We start from the raw sequence: 15,228 nt of genomic DNA on the forward strand, positions 1-15,228 counted from the left end.
CATCATCCACTTATGATTAAAGACCAGCTATCCCCCCAACAAATTCAATCAAAAGAGTTTGCTGCCCGGCCAGGTGTGGCTCAGCGGCTGAGCGTCGACCTGGGATCCCGGAGATCGGGGTTCGATTCCCAGTCAGGGCACATGCCCAGGTTGCAGGCTAGGCAGCCGATCAATGACTCTCTCATCGTTGATGTTTCTATCTCTCTCTCCCCCCTCCTTTCCTCTCTCTGAAATCAATAAAGATATTTTTTTTAAAAAAAAATTAGAGTTTGCTTAGTCACCAAAATTTAGAATTTGAAAACTTGATCTGGAGACTGAACGACATTGAGAATGGCAATAGCCAAGCACTGGCAGCCCAACTGAGAATCAAAGGGGTGTGTGAGATGGAGAGGAGGAAAGAACAAAGTTAGAACTAAAATTAAAAGATAATAATAGCTAAAAAGTAATGCTAGAGACAATTGTAGCTCTAGAAGCCAGGCAAATATTTGTTGGGAGACTATGGATACACCACGGTCTGGGCCGAGTTAGAAAACACAGCTCTCATTCCTAGACACCTGCCTTAGAAGAGACACAGAGGGTCCTTCCAAGCTCAGGCTTTTTACCTATAAAATATATTCTCTCAAGATTTCTCCAAGGACCAACTGAGTCAGTGGGCATGTCTATAAAGTACTACATAGATGGAAGGGATCATATAACTTTAGCTTCTCTGAGGTATCAATACTGCACAGAATTCATTTGGCTAACTTGAAACTGTTCATGGTTGGAAAAGGTCAAGGGGAAAGCTACGCATTGAAAGTAGAGATGGTAGATCACTCATTTCTTATTTGAGTTACAAGAAACTCAAGGCATAAACTGTGCCTAAAAACTGCTCATTTATTCATTCCTCTAGTCAACACATCCTTACTGAGCTACTATGTGCCCCCTGCGTTGGAAATAAAATGGGAGCAAGACAGATCAGTCCCTTCCCTCATGGAGCAGAAAAATAGTTAAGAACTAGCAAAAAAAAATATTGACACATCACTCTTATATAAAGCCACACGCCATGCAGTATGATTTCATGTATTGTGCACAGTGGGCCTCCAACAACACCGGCTGTTTAATTTTCAAGATATATTATAAACAGTAAGAATTTGTCCTTCCAAAGCCCACAAAACCACATGTGCTATTATAAAACTGACATGACCAAACGCTATGTTGCTAGGTGGTTGTTGTTATTGTTCATAAAAACCATTACAAATGTATCTAGCGACTGAGGTGGTGGCCATGACTTATCCAAATAGTAAATGATTTATTGATACCAGAATTGCTATTATGACATCCAAAGGCATTCCCTGGAGACAAGTCTGCATGCGTCCCCGTGAAAGCATGCATTATCTCAAAATGCTTAATTCCTGAGCAAGCCATTTTAGGGTGAACTTGTTTTATGTATTTCAAGGGCAGCTTAGTCACTTTCCTGGAGGAAAGGTAGGGGTCAGAGTTCCTATAGAAGCACAAGGATTAGAGAAAAAGCAGTGTTAAGGACCATCAGGCTCCAGACCCCTCTGGTTTGGAAGGGCGTTGGAAACCTACAAGAACTCTCCCATCTTCACTGGGTCAGTCTTGGGAGCTCTTTACAGCAGATTCGCATGGACAACCTGAGTCATCAGGCTTCTAATGTGCTGTAAAAAACCCACAGCGCTCGCCCGGCCGGGAGTGACTCAGCGGTTGAGCGTCGACCTGGGATCCAGGAGATCGGGGTTTGATTCCCGGTCAGGGCACATGCCCGGGTTGCGGGCCCGATCAACGACTCTCTCAGCATTGATGTTTCTATCTCTCTCTCGCTCCCTCTCCCTTCTCCTCTCTGAAGTTAATAAAGATATATTTTAAAAACAAACAAACAAAAAAAAAACCGACAGTGCTCTTATTTACCCCCAGTGTGGGGGCCACGCTCCACCGCGCTTGTCTTGCTGTGCTGGTGCTGAGTTCCCCACGACCTTCTCCCGACTGCTCTTCCAGCCTCACGCCCCATCGCGCTCCCTCGTGGTCTGAACTGTCCACGAAGGCTTCCTCGAATACGCAGGTCATCTCAGGACCTTTACACATGCTCTTGCTTCTACCTGGACAACTTCCTCTCACCTTCACACAGCTGGCAACGTCTCACCCTTCAGAGAGGCCCCCTGACCATGGGTCCACGGGCGTCATTATTTTTGCCCTCGTACCCCCTACATCCCTTCATTTCCTTTGTCACACTGGCAGTGGTGTCTCTGTGCTGACTTGTTTGCTCTCTCCTTCCCCCACGAGGCTGCAACTCCAGAATGTAAGGGGGGTGCTTCATTAGCACAGCGCCTGGGAAAGAATGGATGCACGTGGGTGCGCGCACGTCGCTTCCCTTCTTCTTAGGACAATTTCTTTTCAGCTTAGGAGCAGACCTTTTTTACGGATACATTTAATAAAACAGAACCCCAATGAGTAAGGTTTGAAATTTCTGGGTTTAAAATACCCCAGCGTTTCGGATTTTCTAGCTGTCGTCCCCTGAGGCTGGCACTTTCAGTTCTTTTACAAAGGTCACCTCAAAAACAGCATGTGACTTCACTTACACGTGGAACCTAAAGCACAGGATTAACAAACAGACAAAATGGAATCAGACTCACAGACACAGAGAACAGGCTGGTGGTTGTTCCCAGGGGAGGGAGGCGGGGGGACTGCATGAGAAAGGTGAAGGGGGTGAGAAGTACAGACCGGTAGTTACAAAATAGTCCCGGGGATGTAAGGCACAGCACAGAGAAGACAGTCGGCACCACTGGAATAACTGTATAGGGTGCCAGGTGAGTGCTGGAAATGTGGGTGGAACACTTTGTAAAGTGTGTATATGGTTGTCCACCTGAAACTAATACGAAATAATATTGAATGTAAACTGTAATTGAAAAATTAAATTAAACAAAAAGAAAAGATGAGCCCAGCCGGAGCGGTTCAGTCGGCTGAGGGTCATCCTGTGCGTTGGAAGGTTGCCAGCTGGTTCCACTTCTGGTCAAGGTTTCGGGTTTGATCCATCAGTCAGGGCGAGTGCAGGAGGCAACAAATCAGTGTTTCTCTCTCGCTCTCTTTCCTTTCTCTAAGCATGTCCTCATTTTTAAAAAATGATAGATATATAGATTGATACATAGATATAACTAGATAAATAGATACATAGATAGAAACATAGAAAAATAAGAATGGCATGTGGATTCTACAAGTAAAATCACCCACCCCACATACCCCTAAACTGCCGGGTGCCATACTTACAGACTCAAGTTCTCATACCAACCTGGAAAGCTGAATATATATCTTATATAGGTGTTCATTTTATTTGGCTGATGGGTAAGTTGCTACGATCGCTCCTGATTTTAGAATGCCATGTTTCTAAACAGCTGAGTGCTTCCTACATTTCACCGCTGGCCTTTTTTAAAGAGACAAGCCGGCTTTCCCTTCTGTATCTCTGTATAGATCAGTATAAGTAAATCTTTTAGTATTCTTTGGTTAGTTGTGACAACAAATGTTTCCCAGGGCAACAGTCATCACTACATTTTATGGAAACGGTGGTCACTCACTCCTTCACTTTCTCCTGCCTTTATTACTATTTGCACCATTGGAGTTTTAGTTTTTATTACAATCGCAACAATTGAGTGTGCACTAAAGAGAAGCGCGTGGTTGATCTGATATCCAAATAAGAACACTGGGCTCGCTCTTAATAGGATATTCAAAAACTAGGTTGTTCCAGTCAAATAACAAGACCTCCGAGTGGAAAACACAGTCACAATGGGCTCTCTAAGTTCAGGCCGAATTTGGGTGATAGTTGAAAGTCTGATAACACTGTTTATGAAACAACACTTTCCACCAAGATTATTCTCACTTTCATGAGAAACAGAATGTTAACTGCAAATATTTATTAACCATGTATTACATATGTGCTGGCCCCATACTAAGTACCATCTCGTTTAATATTCCCAACAGCCTCACTAGATAGGTATTATTTTCCTTGTTGCACAGATAAGAACCTGTGGCTGAGGGCCCCACAGCCAACAAATGGCAGGACTTTCTTCAGGGTCTAAGTTCTTAACCAGTTTTCTGGGACATTTTCAAGCAATTTAAAAAACACAATGTCTCTTAGTTAGGCATTTTAATTAAAATTATCGTCATGTAATACTGGCAAATTTGGAGAACTCCTTTGGTATAAAATTTAGTCTTAAAAATAGTTTCCCTATCATTTCCTCTCATTCACAAAAAATAATGATAACAACAACCCAGAAAACAGGGGAGCCCCAATGCACACTTCAGGCTGGCTCAGTAACCGGCCGTAATGACTTCTTGGAACGTTGCCTTTCGTTTGGCTTTATGATAGCTGTTCGGCTTCGCAGTGTGGAAAAACACTGTAGGAAGAAATGAAGTCTAAATAATGTCTGAAAAGAAATAGCTCTATCCAATTCCAAATCACACTTCTTTTTTTTTTTTAATTAGAGACTTTTCTATGGTGCAGAAGGGTTGTTTTCCCCAAAGAGGGCAATTCAACTTTCTATGACACACTGCTTTGCAAAGTGAGCTTTACGTCATTAAGATACATATGTCTCTGCTTTTTATTTTTCCCGTAGTACAGGAAGAAAGTTCCAAAATATTCCCAACTTTTCGAGTGATGCTTGCAAATCATTATACAAAGAATGAATCGAAGTTTACACCTGGAGGGCCATGGCTTTGCCTTTGTCTTTTAAAGTCCACTGGTTTTTAATTTAAAGAATGTATCACTAGAATCCCTAACAAAATATGAACTTTTTCATTGGGACTTCAGGAAAGAAATGATCCCTAAGAGCTAATGCATATTTATTATAAAATGTTTTCAATTTGGGTAAAATTTGCCCCCAGACCTGGACGCCTTCTCTTTTGGCCTGGTTGAGTGTCCTACATCAGGGAAGGTCAGCGGAGTCTCCTCCGAAAGGGCAGGCAAGAGGAGACAGGCTCTCCAGGGACACAGAGAGAAATGGCCTATTTTATGAACTGCACCATTACAGCATTCTTTAATTCCTGAGGAAATAAATATCCTACCCATTGTTTACTTACAAAGCTCTTCTGAAACAGTTCAGAGAGAAAGGATTGCTGCTGCAGGAATATGGGAGGAAAGTTGGAGGACATCCCCTTTCATGTGTTCCACAGAGTTCACTTCCCACACATCTCAGTTATCGACACCCACACACGTTTCTATGTGAAATACAGATGCATGTGTAGGTACTGCTGTTCACGGTACCTTTTTAGAAAATGCTGAATTAAGGAAATATATTTAACATTTAAATACCATTGACCTCAAGATCCCACAGTTAAATCGAATAAATCTTCACAGCACTGGGCTTGGAATTCAATGACATAGGAAGAGATACCAGACATAGTGTTTGTTCTTTGGTCTATGGGAAGCACCAGAGCCTGGCTGCAAGACATATATAAATCAGCATTTTATTAGCCCCCAAACTAGAACTAGGTTAGCACCGTTTATAATTCCCACATCATGGGATCTGACAGGCCAGATTTACTTTGTAGAGAAAATACTGAATATATATGTATTTACATATATATTAATATTTGTGTATATATTCATATTTATGTAAATAATATATTTATGTTTTAAAGTTAATAGGCCATTTGTATTTCATTTAATGAAGAAAATATTCTTAAGAAAACTTAAAGTATTATAACTTGCTTCTAAGGCTTCCCAAAAGCCATGAAAGAGGATTCTACACAGTTTTAGGATATAAGTATTTCAACACAAGAATCAATAGCTGTACATTTAAAAAGTTTTTGACAAGGTGAATATGCTCATTCCTTACCTCTTTGTAAATATCATTACAAACAGTCATCTCCCAGGTAGTGTGGCTCAGTGACTGAGCATCAACCTAGGATCCAGGAGTTCTGGGTTCAATTCCCAGTCAGGGTACATGCCTTGGTTGCAGGCTCGATTCCCAGCAGGGAGCATGCAGGAGGCAGCTGCTCAATGATAGAAGCATCATTGATGTTTCTATCTCTCTCTCCCTCTCCCTTCCTCTCTCTGAAATCAATAAAAATATATATTTTTTAAAAATCACCCCCCAAAACAAGGACTGTGTCACCCAATTATCTCAAAATGTAATAAAATGCAAGAAAAACAAGAATTCATCAGAGGAATAAGAATACTAAAATGGTGATGTAATCCTTAAAGTAAGTGACAAAGACAAAAACTTCAATACATTCATTGACCATCAGCTAGAAATGTGAATGGGGTCCAGGGGCCCAGAGGTGGTCATGTCAGTGAAGTCGCAGGAAAGTTATGGGCTTTCTTGGTGGAGCTCCCTATGGTCAGGAAAGAACTGAGGAAGGAATGAGCCTTAAACCTGACCTTGGAAGAAAAGTAACCAATCTAGAAAAGAAAAGCTCTAGTTCCAAGAATATCTGACACTCCTAGGTCTGGTAAGTGGTACCCCCCAAGGGCTGATCAGAATCAGAGGACATATGGGCCAACCACATTAAACCATTCAGATTAGGAATTTATCACTACCAAATGAGGTAGTTCAGCTTGCCTTGGTGAAACTCTAGAACATTAAAGAACCAAACCTCCAGAGAACGGGTGTTTCCTACTGCCCAAATTTATGGCCAAATGCATCCTCTTAGGAAAACAAAAGGTGAGTTACTACACGATGAAGATCTTCCTCCAAATCCTCTAGACATCTGGACAAATATTCATCTGCAGGTGAGGATCCTATATGGATTTTGAAATACCCATCTAGAATATGAAGATGTCACAGAGATGTCAAATGACTTTCAAAATGACTGTCAAAATCAGAATCCAGATCTTTAGGATAAAGAGGTTAAAGGTGTTTAGGGAGAAAGGGAGGGAGAGTAAAATTAACTGATTTTAAAGTGCTGGGTTAAACGAAGTAAAAACAGTTACTTCCCTGCAGGACTCCCGGGAGCCAGTCTGCGAACACACCAGCGCCTCTCCAGGAGGAGGGCACGGTATAGTTTCCAAAACGCTACGACCATGGAAACTTCACTTCATGGAACCCCCATAGGACTAATGTTTTACAAAAAGTACTTGGGCACATCATCTGGACCACAAAGTCCCATATATTTGTTCATTAAACATTCACAAACCAAAAACAGCAGACTCTCCGGGGGCCATAACTACCAGGGAACATAAACACTAAGCGTTCTCAAGGACTCTCAATTGAGCATGTAAAACTGGGAAGGGTCTCCAGACTGCTATCCACAGGATTAAAGCTAAAACAGTTTCAGAAATAGACCAGTCCACCCACTCACTTATACATACAAAAGAGAATTTTTTAAATCCGCAAATCCTGCGCCATACAGCTATTATGCGGAAGCACAGCTCAGTAGGACAGAAGGGCATCTCGAAGAGGTTTGAATACACCCTCCTCTCTTTGGACGTTTCTAAAGCAAGTTGACATCATGCACCCCCTTTCTCATAGGAGGTCGCCAACACTGAGGAAGCTGGCAGAGCAAAGGCCTCCTGAGGGTGACTGTGCTCCCGTTGCCCGGCCAGTTCCAGCCTCTGTACCTTTGTAAACTCTTTTCCTTCACCTATGCTTTCCCTCGCCTGCTCTGCCCAACGAAACCTTTGCCCTGCCTGGTTATTTGATTATTTCATATATGTATTTTTATCTTTCCAAAAAATGATTTCAAGACCCTGATGATAAAAAACCATATACGTCTTCCTGATCCCATCATAATGCCTAACTTAGGGCCAAGCCTTTATGAAATACTTGCTATAATGGTTATATCTAAGTAACATGACTGCAAGAGATTTCGCTTATCACTTATATTTGAACAAAATTCCACTTTGATATGCTGAGAAATTAGATTCTCATCGGAGGCCCCTAGTTCTGTGTTTTTTATTGGTTTACTCTTAAAAACCAACACAGGTTCTGATTCTCTAAGATGTTGCTTTCTTAAAAGTTGATGAAGCAGCAGGAAAAAGGAAAGTTGGAGACTTCATAGAGCCCTTAGGTGAAGTGTTGATGTTACTAGAAGCAAAGTCCCAGAGCTGTGCTGTCCAATAGCCACACGTGGCTATCGGCTGGCCCAAATTCAGATGTGGCGTAATATATGCATTGGAGTTCAAAAACTTAGTATGGAAAAAAGAATGCAAAGTATCTCAATAATTTTCAGTACTGAGGATCGATTAAAATAAAACTTTTGGACATGTTGGGCTCAATAAAATACATTATTAAAATCCATTTTATCTGTTTCTTTATATGTTTTCATGTGGCTACTAGAAAAGTTAAAATCACATTACATTTCGATTGAGTGCTGCTCCAGGGTCTTGAGCACCCAAGACTAAAAAGTGGTCAAAAATAAAAGTGGTCCAAACATTAAATGTGGCTACTAACTTATAAACACTAGTTTCATTTTTTTTTTTAAGTTCATAGTGCTAAAAACTAACAATAAAGTTGAAAACACGGTATCTTAGAAGATGAAACCATGATGCCAAATCTCTGATCGAATTTAATAGCTGCATTAAATTATTTGCTTTGCTAATAAACAAGGATGTTGACGTGGACATTTCCGCTGACGCACCGAGACAGCAGATAGCACGCCCTAAATCAAGTGGGACGCCATGGTCAGGATCCGCAAAGGAGGTGATGACGATCTGATCACAGGGTGCTTGAAACCTCATGCACACCAAGAGAATCCAAGTGTCCGAGGTAGTAAGAGATGGGTAGGGGGCTCCGTGGGCGAGAGCTGAGCTATCACTCGCTCTCTCTGAGAAACTGCTAGAAGGCCACGTGAAGATGACAAGTCACGAGGGGGGCTTCCAGGAGGCGGCACCGACTACACGATATGTATCTGCTGCAGTTTGCAAGACACTGGGGACGATCTAATGATGGAAACTGGCTGGCCAGATGCTCAGACATGTTTCAAGGGAGAGGCTGCCACTGTCGAAGTTGGTTTGTACTCCGGCAATTTATCGCGGCAAAAAATGCACGAGTGTTTTCGGCCAACAAGTGGTGGGCCGCTGCAAGGGAAAGCGCGTGTGGAGTGGGGTAGATCCTCTCTCAGAGGACTGCCTGGGTCAGCAAAGAGGCCTCCAACGGCCGAAGGTACCGCTGGACAAAAGAAACTGTAAACAACCAATAACAACTTAGACATCTTCGCTCACATTAACCCACAGGGGACAAAAATTCTGAAGGGGACCAAAAAATTTCATCCGCCAGCAGAGGAAAAACTAGCCCATGGAGTGGGCTGAGAGGGACAGGAGTGGGAGACAAAAATAAAACTGCTTTATAACACCATCCCACCAGTCCTGCATCTTCATACGAGGCATGTGCAGCCCCAAGAGGCACATCGTTAGCATATGTCCCCCTGTGTGCATAGAGTTACTCAGCCACGAAAGCTGAATGTCTGTTTCAACAGATGTGGTTCCTGCAACTATTCTAAGAAAATCAAGTTTATTCAATGACCCACCCATTGCCAAGTGTTGCAATACCACTTCAGAAGCATGGTGACATTTCGGGGCATTCTGCTTCTGCTGTCTGCACACTGGTATTTAGTTTCCATTTAGACTAAATACCAAAAGTGAGGCTCACAGAGGGCTTCAGCATATTTTAGTAACAATAGTTTATTGCTTGTTACCTTTAAGGGAAAAAAGATGCATAGCTCACAGAGCTCTGCCTTCCAAAAGCACTTTGAAAATAGGAATTGGCCTGTGGCATTTACTCTGGGAACTTTTATAATAAATAGCCACCTAAAATTTAAAATTATGCAAAATTAGTGTCAGAAATGCAGTTCTGTAAAACGCACTTCCAGAGAGAGAGAGAGGGAGAGAGAAAGAGGAGAGAGAAAGATCTACATGTCATTAATGACTTCCAGAAAAAGCTCCAGGGAAAATTCCGTGAAAAGTTCTAGACAGGCCTCTGTGAGAAGGTCATTTCTCTAGATCCTTTTATGAGGCAAATGTATCTGAACTGCACTACCTGGTTATTATGTATTTGTATCATTATATGTCAGTCCCTTCCATTCATTAGACCCCATGCAGCTTTCCTGGATTTACAAAACAAATGTTTATCAATTGTTTAAGGACTGTTTTTTTGAAAACCATTCAATGAAATCATTTAAAAAGATCTCTGCAATATTATCAGCTTTTTATCAACAGGAAAACTAAGTTATGATAATAACAGTTTCTTATATACCAACTGCACATATGAGGATGGAGATTTAAAAGCAAAAAAAAACCACACAACTTCTCCACCTCTGTTACACTGGAATTCTGTAAAGGAGGCAAGTGTGGCGAACAGAGCTTGAGCCCCCCCTTCCATCGCCCTGCTTCTCCGATGGGGCGGGAATTTTCGCAATGCTTCACTTTTATTCTACTCCACACTCGCTCCATTGTTCTTTCCCTTAAGGCCATCAGTTCAGCAACGCTTTTCCCTGTGCTTTACCAACCAATAGCCAGCAGAACAGCCGACAGGCTTTCTTGATTTGGCAAAAACCCAATGATTGTCTTCACGGTTTAGACTTGGGCAGGAATTTAACACGAGCGAATGAGTCGGAATTCAGAAGACTCCACGTCCATGCTTACGCTCCGACGGCACACGTGAGGACCTCCAGGTGGAGGCATGAGAGAAAACTTTTTGTTATGAGCATTCATGCTTCCAAAACGCTTCGTCTTCCTGCTCACAGAAAGGTTGACATGAAAACACGAATCCGAACCCATGTGCTGTGAGAGCCACATGAGACAATTCTTCACACTGCTTTTTAATCTGAGTTAGTTTTTCACCCCAAACAACGAAAGTGTTTGACTATCCACTGTAGCCATTAGAGCTGACACTATTTTAGGTTGTTTCTAAAAACTGAAATGCCTCCCAGAAAGAGGGGGGGAAAAAAGACCAATACTCATTTGAATGTATTGCTGACTCTGTAAAAAGTAATTCCCAAAAAGTGGTTCTAAATATGGTTTGAACAGTTGTAATACTGTAGGAAAGCTCTATTAACCTTCCATGGTGACTGCACTAGATGACAATATTCATTTTGTACATCTGCATTTAAGAATGTTGGTTCAGTCCTTTAGAGTCCACTTACATGTACTGTGAACAGACAAGAATCACCCTCTTTCCATGAGCAGACTGTGATCTTTAAAATATCAAAATCAATCAAACAGAAAAGTATTCCAAAATCCTGCATCAGATGCAATCAAGCAATACTCAAGACTCCTTTCCCTTGGCTTTTAAATGATTTAACAGCAACTTAGCTCAACAATACCAGAGATTAAAAACCACGTACCTTAATTAAAAGCCAAATTTCTTGAAGGGCTTTTTAAAAGCCTATTACTTCCACTTTAAAACTCTTAGTTCCAGGTTTCTTCTGTCGTCCCTCAGAAAACCCTCTGCGGTTACTAATGACCCTTCCCAGCGAAATCCAAGCATAGCATAGGGATTCCCTGCTCAGGCTTAGGAGCCACACTGGCTGGGTCCAGCTTTCGATTGCACCACTTAGGAGCTGTCTGACCTTTGGCAAGCTATTTGACCTCTGTCTGCCTCTGTTTATGCCTCTATGAAAAGGTACTCGTTACAGGAATTTTCTCATAAGGCTGTTGCAAATCACCAAAGTACAGAGTTCAGCACACTGCCTGGCACACTCGAAGTACCCAAAACACATCACCTGTTACTACATCAAAGGGCCTCTGTGATTTTCATTCTTTCTTGACCCTTTGAAGAGTCAAACAACAGCCAAGCTCTCTCTCGAGCTTCTTCCTGCCCCTCGCTGAGCTCAGCGCTCTCCTGGTCCTCTTGTGTCTCTTTGTGTTTCCTCGGTGTCTGTCTTTCACTGGCTTCTTCCTCAGGCTTATTCATCACTATCCCTCCCCGTCTCCGAGCCCAGGCCTATCTCCAACGTTCTCCCTCATTACCTTGAGAAGTCTCATCCGCTCACATAATTCCCTGTGTTGAATATAAGAGAATTTACCAAGATTTTAAATGGTCTGCATTCTGAGGCAGGATGGCAAGAGAAAGTGTGAGTCTACATAGTCTCGTTGGCAGTCGCTATGGTAATACACAACTAGCTTGTGATGTTGTCATGGCCAAAACAAGCACTGACCTCATTTCAATACTAATCACGAATGGTAACATACTGTACCACTGAGCTTAGGCAATGATCAGTTTTACTGGGTACTCAAGGCCCCAAAAGAAAGAAGGCAGAAATAGGGGGGAGGGGGAGACAAGGGAAAGGGCAACCAGGAAAACCACAAATGTATAAATGTATATTTACAGAAAATAATTATAGGAGGAAGAACAATGGAAGAAACTTAGGCTATAAAAGAAAACACAAGAGATTCAATCTTTGATAGAGACTATGGCAGGAAGTGGGAAACTCAAGTGCTCGCAAGGGCTAAGATGCAAGCTAAATAAATGAAGTAGGCAGGATGGTAATAGGGAGTGGTGGAGACTGTGGTAAACTGAAGAATGTAACTAAAGGTACGCATGTTCAGTTTTTAAAAAGTAAACATTGCAAGCCAAACAAGTCACGGGCCTTTATTTCTTTTCCTCTGAGTGTAGAGATAGGAAATAGTATCATTGTTACCTGCCCAATGAGTCTGATAGTCAAATTTTTTTAAAAAACATATTTATATAACTGGCTAAAAGCTGCAATAAGAAAATTTGCTTCATAATCTGATTGCATTTGTTGAGTGAATGTTATGATTCATAATTCAAGCATGGATCCACTGCTCATCTCCATCACAAATTAAACCACTATGTTTGTGGATTAAGATCCACTTATTGGCTTAAAGTGAGCCAAATCCTGCCAGTATCATCCCCAAAGGGAATTCCACACTCCTATCAGCTCTCTGAGGTAGTTACTGATGTAAAAATGTTCCAAGATTTCCAGGGACAAAGCTGCTTATTCTGAGAAGTACTTAAAACTGATATTTTAAGTGTCCCCTTTCGTGTGTACCACATCATGACAGGAAGTTGTTTGTTTGTTTATTGCCACTTGTTTGGGGCCAAAACACATCCTTGCCAATTGAAAAATGACTGTCTTGTGGCCCTAAAAAAAAAAAAATCATACTTGTGAAAGATGGAGCTGAATTAAATTAGGCATCAATGCTGGTAAGCTGTGCTTACAAGAAAACCAATGAAAAATATCCATGATTGTCCAAGTGAACAAACAGCAATTACTCCAGGAGATACTTATTTATGTCTGATAATATATCTCCAGGTTTTTCTGGTGCTTTAAAATAAGTCCAGTTCAACAGTTATTGGCCGTGTACTACGCAACAGTCACTGAGCTCGGTGTGGGAATTAAAAAGATGAAAGCATAGTTGGGGCTGAAGAGCTTACTCTCTAGCGGGGGAGACAGACATGGAAACCTGCTGTTTCAGCATCATGTGGCTGTCCTATGAAAAGAGGTGTGGAGAGAGTGCTAAGGAAGAATGCAGACGGAGCACGAGGCTCAGCCTCCTGGAAGGAAGAGTGGAAATCAGTAAAGCCTTCCTGAATGTTCATTTTTAAAAATAAAAAGTCACATCCCAGTTAAAACATAATACAACTAGCCTAGGTAATGACACAACTCCATAAACTAGCCCAGTAATAAACAAGGTAATCAGTACACTAAATGAACATCAAAGGTCACACTGAACACTTCCCTACGCTTCCGGATGTATTTGTCCTCACTCGGTCTCCGATTTTTTTATTAATGACTCTTGAACACACATTTGAGTAAAAGGATATACTGCCTTTAATTCTTTAAAGAGGTAAGCAGATGACTTTCACAAAAGCAGAAAACAGTGGAGATTCTTTCGACGGAAATACAACTCTAGAATCCAAAAGACCCCCTCTCCCATGTGGTGAAGGAAAATGTATCCCCTCTCCCGCTGAAGGTCTAGACTGTATTCATGGGTGAAACAGGGGAAAGGTGATGATGAAAGAAAGCCTGCTTCCTGCTCCCCAAACTGCTGCCTGGAAATCTGCCATTTAGGGATGAATTTCACTTAGATACTGTGACGATCCTATGGGAGCAACAAATATTTACACCTCAGTGCAAATTTCAGGAGGGGAGCATTTAAAGACACTCCAAAGTTGGAGCAACTTCTGAATAATATGTCAGTTTTTAATTACTAGTTTAGTAACTTAACCTATTCATGTCATTTCTTAATCTTGGTCAAAAATCGTCTTTAAAGAAATAACTGTAGGATAGTTAAACACCATGCCCTCTTTATTTTAGATTGCGTTGTTATCAATACCCGAACTATGGGTATCACTATCCTTTGCAGCAAATTATTAATCACTTTCTTAGATGTAAAATGGCCTATAATTTCACTCTTAGTGACTTTTCTAAAACAAATTGAACCCAGTATTATCATCTCACAATTATTTTCACATACCACATCTCAAGTTACACATTAACAATTTTAATCTCAACAATTTAAATCCCACAACATCTTCATTAAGAAAATAATAAGGCCACAGAAGGAATGATACTACCTAATCGAAATATTTGTCTTTATTACACTGGAAACCATCAGACAAATATTAGCTCGAGGTCAATAAAAATGCATCTGTGCAAGCTGTAAAGAGTTTTAAGAAGGGACTCCAACATGGTGCCAAATGCCACATCAAGGCCAAGAAGCCATGATGCATCCATCACACATCAATACCACACAGCGGTTTAACACAGAGGCAATATAATTTATCCAGTAATCATAGTAATTGACCTGGGATTACTTGCTAAGATATGTATTGTGGCTTCATCAGCAAATAACTGAATTTAAATGAACTTGTAAAAATAGAAACAGAGAACAATTTCTCACGTACCACTCTCTGCTCTTTGTTTTTAAATAACATATATTCAACATCTACTACTGAATCTGTACTTTCCATCTTAGAATAAAAGATCTTTACACAACATTGGAGGAAAGTGATGATCGCAGTTTAAACGGTTCACGTGTATTTTTCAATGAATACTTTTCATTAGTATTTTTGCAGTTTGGTATGAAATGAACCCTAAACCTTTGCTATAAGACCAGGAACAATAAGAAAATGGCTCTGATCGTGGAGACAAGGTGATTAAAAAAAACTCCATAGTTCCGAGGGTGGGGAGGAAACTCAAGCACATCACGTCTCCATATATCTCAACATCATGTCTGCATTTATAGGTAGAACATTTGTTTTAATTAGGAGCAGCAGTAAGCATTAGACTTGAACACAGAAAATCCCCATTCGAATTAAAGCTTCTTATGACGTG

The 15,228-nt window shown here is 41.1% G+C and overlaps 1 protein-coding gene across 1 annotated transcript in view; it reads right to left on the reverse strand.

Moving 5' to 3' along the window:
* The window catches only part of FBN1 (fibrillin 1), a 229,148-nt gene that overhangs the window by 167,180 nt on the left and 46,740 nt on the right, over positions 1-15,228 (reverse strand). The gene's annotated exons all lie outside the window — the stretch shown is intronic.

Source organism: Miniopterus schreibersii (assembly GCF_964146895.1).
Source record: "Miniopterus schreibersii genome assembly, chromosome: 1".
Taxonomy (NCBI): domain Eukaryota; kingdom Metazoa; phylum Chordata; class Mammalia; order Chiroptera; family Miniopteridae; genus Miniopterus; species Miniopterus schreibersii.